General features: G+C 44.1%; 1 pseudogene; it reads right to left on the bottom strand.

Moving 5' to 3' along the window:
- Positions 1 to 1557: 1557 nt before the first annotated feature.
- Positions 1558 to 1674, bottom strand: LOC136649799 (5S ribosomal RNA; annotated as a pseudogene).
- Between the last annotated feature and the right edge of the window lie 3584 nt (positions 1675 to 5258).

The following is a 5258-nucleotide window of genomic DNA, read 5'->3' as shown; positions in this document are numbered from 1 at the left end:
GAGTGCAAGGAGCCCCATGGAGCCTTCTGCAGAGCTCCCCATGGCTTATAGAAAGTGAAAGTAAGAATCACGACCTACTTCCAGTTTCACAATTGCAACCAGGAAGTGGATCACAATTCCTATGTTCACTTTCTACAAGCCTCATGGAACTCTATAGAGGGCTCCTGGGGCTCCTCACACACCCTAGACCCTGGCAGCAGGTAGGTTAGAATTAAAGAAGCTCCCCCTTCCCCACAGCAGCATGATCCTGGAGATTGTCGCTGCTTTCCCCCGCCCCCACCCCTTAAAGGGAAAGGGGCAGTGGTTCTCAGGCTGGTGGGTCATGACCCATCAGTTTGAGAGCCCCTAGCATAGGTAGATGATAAGGGAAATGCCAAATTCTGGCTCCATGGGGAAACTTCCAAATAAATAAAAAACAAGTTGAGCAAAGCTGCAATGAGAGAAAGCAATAAATTTGGCTTTTTGGCTTGCTACATTTTGCAAAGGTTATGTTCCTTATGCCCTGTCACACCAACTCCTTATATGATCCCGAATTCTGTTTTCACATTATCGTTAAGACAAAATCCCATTAATCATCATGCTTTCTTTGCTAGCAGAAATCTCTATGTCACTAGAGGGCAGCCATCATCTGTTGGAGAGCTAGGCGAGATCCTCATGAAAACAGAGGCCTCACTTCAATGCAGAGGGTGTGATTCTGGGTCACTAGACTGTGTCTCAGCTGTTCTAATTTTCAACAGAAATGATTATCAGCGTTTCAAGTTTCTGCCGAGGGATCATCAATATAGCTGAGTTGTGTTTTTTTTTTTTAAATAAGAAGAGCATGGGGGGGAGGGAACGAAACTTGCTTGTCCAAACTGACCCAAAGCATTAGAAGTCAAATATCCACATGCATAGATCTTCCTAATTAAATTAATGTATCTTATCCTCATCACTTTTCCAGTGTTGCTTGTGTCATTTTGGTTTACAAGACTAGATAGATAGATAGATTTAGATTTAGATTTAGATTTATCATAATTTTATTATGATGTGAGGCTGGACAAACCATTATGCTAAGTCTGCAGTACAGAATCTCACCTGGACTGCATCTACCTGTTGTGATATAATTCAGGGTGAGCTCTTCAGCATAAAAAAGGGGTGCTTATCCTGCTTTTCCTCTCTGGAATGTGAGAAGATTGGTTCCTGTTAACACCCCCAAATGGAGATCAATGGGTTTATTTTCTGTAGTAAAAAAAAAAAAAATTTCAAAATACTTGTAACTAGGATAGTTGAATTTGAGATTATTTCCTGGACATGTTAGGTTGGGGTGAGCAGTATATTTAGAACAGAGGTGCAGGGCTGGCTTTAAGCCAACTGGACCAATTGCTCCCAATTGGGCCCCGCTCCTAAGAGGATCCTGCACTTAGGTAAACTTAAAAAATGAAATTAATATTTGCACGAAATCATTTCACAGTCACTAAATGCTTTTGTAACTATTTACTTTTCAAAGGTAATTTACACATTTGTTTGTTTACCTGTAGGTTTGGTTGGCAACCTTCAGTCTCGAAAGACCATGGTATAAGCCTACAGCACCCTGTATTCCCAGGCAGTCTCCCATCCAAGTAGTAACCAGGCCTGACCCTGCTTAGCTTCCAAGATCAGATGAGATCGGGCATGTGCAGGGTAACAGTTGTAGGCTTACTTATATGCAATTTTATATTAAAATGTGCTTAGATCCACTGGGTCCATTAGCTCACATGCACTTTTTAAGTGCACATTTTGACTGCTCTTAGAGTTATAAAATCTACAATAAATTTTATTTATATCTCAGGCAGCCCAGTCCTATGGGCTGCTGGTGCCGTGTGGTGTAGTGGCACCAAAATGGCCACTACTGTATCCCACAGGGCCAAAGCAGCCACCAGTCTTCTCAGAGTAAGGGAACATTAATTCCCTTACCCCATGTAGAACACCACTGGCCCCAGTGAATTTTCTCAGATCTGTGTCAGCTCTTGAGCTGGTGCAGAACCAAGGAGGCCTGTGTCAGGCTCTGTGGCTCCGGAGGGGCAAAGGATTTGGGCATATGCGGCAGATTCTGTCACCATCCCTGCCCCCTTCCAGGCCCGATCCGTCTGCTGGCTCCCCCTCCCCTGCTCGGTTTTGCCCCCTCCCTATCTTCCCTCGCTCTCCCCCCACCCCAAAAGGCCTCCCACCCCAATACTTACCACAGGGTGCTCTTCACCGGTGTCCTTCCGGCACTGAGGCCCACGCTGGGTGTATCCTGCCCTGCAGAAGTGTATGCTTTTGTGTGGGAAGTGTGATTTGCTGATCAGACATATGTGGGAGCACAGAGTATGATCTGTCATAAGTCCCTGATTTCCTATATAGTGGTCTTGTTGGACTTGCTGCAATAATGAAGTGAGGCAGTTGCTGGATAATTACCTCAGATTATCCATCCACCATTGATTCCAACTTAATTTAGCTTTTCAACCTGGCACAGACTTGCTGGAGACTCTAGTGTGGTTTTTATTTAAAATCAAACTGTGGTATATCTGCAGAAGAAAAAAAAAATCCCAAATTTATTTGACACGGTGGCAAATTGAAGAAGCAAAGCAGTACAAGAAAAGAAGAAAACAAATCTTTAATGAAAGCTTGTACGTTGCACAGCTCGTTTGTCATTGATTTTTTATGTGGCAAGGCATATAATGGGTTTCCAACACCAGAGAACTCCTCTGCCCATATCAGGTATAGAGCATATGACGTGCTGTAGATACCATGGGACGTATCAAAATGGTGATAAGGCCCATTCAAGAAAGATAGAAATTAATCTCACTCAAACTGGAGATTGCCTTACTTGGTGGAAATTAAAACAAAAAACTTTAGCACTTTTTTAACCTTCTGAACACCCAGCAAATGCATCTCTTCTTATTGCTACCAACAAGCAAAGTTCCAGATTTGAAACAATTTGGAAGTTCAGAAAGCCCACTTAAAATCAACAAGCAGGCCGAAGCAGGAGCAAATTAGTACAGTGTCTAAAACAAAGCCTCACAAGGGGCCTCTTCTAGTCTTTATTTGGGCAAAACTCCCAAGGCTGGATGCTGCAAGGTGATGCTGAAATTCTTGGATGAGGAACTGGAGCTGAACTGTGTAAAACTTGGAGGAAATCTGCATGCAGGATTTGCATGCATTTGTCTTGTGTGATGTTTTTTCAAGGATGATGATCTATCCTTGAGAACTGTCGGTAAAAGAAGATGTTGGTAGTTTGTGTGGTGCAAAAAAATTGGAACTATTCTGTTAGCTGCTACATCAGATACGGGTAACTGGCTTATCTTGCAGAAGGAATTGCCTGATGATGACATTAAAATATCTTGATGGTTAGACCAGAAGCTTCAAATCAATTGTTTCTTATCCAGGAAAATCAGACTGACCTTATTAAACTAGGTGGTACACAGAGAAAAGGTTTCACTAACTTTTCCTTGTCCAGACAGAAATGTGATGTGATTGAGCCAAAGTTAGCACTCTTAACATCTCATTTATTTCAATGAGAAAATTACCACATACTTAAGTTTCTCTCATGGAAATCGGTGCTTCTTAAAATGTTTAACTTTGGCTGGACTATATCCTCTCTGAACAATTTCTCTGTCACTTACGATTTAATGCAGCAATGTTATAGGGAAAATTGAACTGACTGTTCAGCTTTCATTTCCTCTCACCCTATATTTTCCCCTTATCCAGAGTGTTCCTTATCCAGAATGCACATTTTAGTTTGCAATCCTATGCACATTAGCCTGGGATGAAACCCTTTTCAACAAAGAATGCTTCCAAGTAAAGATGCATTGGAGATTCCTATAATGGCCCAATTATATCCAGGCCTTTTGCTGATGGAACTTGCATTTCATCAGCGCAAAACCCAGGATGCTGGTGCAGCAGCCACAGTGATGACACACAAGCCAGCACCATCAGCTTGAATGATGGACAGCCCTGGGCATGTACATACAAAATGTCCAGCCCACACCAGAACAGTCATGTCAGCAGGGGGGATCCCAGGGTGTCCGGGGGGGGGGGGGGATAGAGGCTGGCTTGGAGAGTGTCAAAGGTGGGCTGGGGCCAAATATTAGTGGCAGCAGGGGACCCACTGATATTTATGCCAGTCTAAGAGTAGGCATACATTTGAGCAGGCCTATTGGGAACCATGGCATGGCAGAATAGGTACCTACCTAGTAGTAGGTATGCCACTTGGTCCCTGGCTGGCCCAAAGCATCAGTAGAGACTACACTAGCACTGCTGCATGCTATAGGATTGGTGACTCAGGATAGAACGGGGCTGTAAATCAGTTACACTTTTAATGAATAAAGGCTGATTTGAATGACATTGTCTTACTGTAGTGCTAAACTTGAAGCATGATGGGGGAAACCTTTGTGATGTGCAGAGCACCATACAAATCCCTTTTGAGAACATCCAAATAGAACTTAAGCTGCAATAACAGATCGATCAGGTCTATGCCTATCTCTGATCCATGAGTACCTGCCATGTATTGAATCTCCCCCTCAATTTTGTCTAGATTTGGAGGGGAAAATAATGTTGTGCCACATTTTCTTGAGTCTTAATTTTAAGTTTTAAAGCTACTATCTTTAGGCTGAGCACTCATCTTGCTCTCTTTCTTGGCTGGATCAAGTTTGGCTGAGAAAGGGAGACCACCTAAACCCAGCAGCAATAGCTGCTGCTGTCACTTCCTCCTTCCTCCTAATCCCTCTTCTCCAGGTGTATGAATGGGAGGGGAAATACTGGTCTAGAGTTCTTCAGGGAGTCACTCTAGGCAAGCACTTCTGTCATTCCTTCCATTTCACTGCCATTTCTGCCAGGGATGCGCAGTGCTGGGGTGGCAGGAGAGGCAGAGCCCAATCGTAGTCCATGGGAAAGCGCTGCAGCTGTCCCACCTGCTTACACCCAAGGAGGCTCTCCTTACACCTGCTTTCTCAGGAGCAGAGCCTCCTTGGGTGTAAGCAGGTGGGACAGCTGCAGTACTTTTCCATGGACTACAATGGGACAGTTCTGCCTCACCTGCTGCCCCCACACTGCCTCTTCCTGATTTCTGCCTACTTTCCAGTCTTTTCAAATCAGGAAGTGGGGTGGACGGGACGACAGTTTGACAACCACAAGGAAGAAGAAAGTTTGTGAGATGTGGATGCGGAGGAGGAAGAAGGTGGGAGATGGGAGGGAAGAGCAGCAAAGAATGAAGGTAGAATAGTGGTTGGCAACCTTCAGTCTCGAAAGACTATGGTATA

This window comes from Tiliqua scincoides, chromosome 4 (assembly GCF_035046505.1).
Source record: "Tiliqua scincoides isolate rTilSci1 chromosome 4, rTilSci1.hap2, whole genome shotgun sequence".
NCBI lineage: Eukaryota > Metazoa > Chordata > Lepidosauria > Squamata > Scincidae > Tiliqua > Tiliqua scincoides.
The sequence above is the reverse complement of the archived record's forward strand: the minus strand, read 5'-3'. Positions and strand labels throughout refer to the sequence as shown.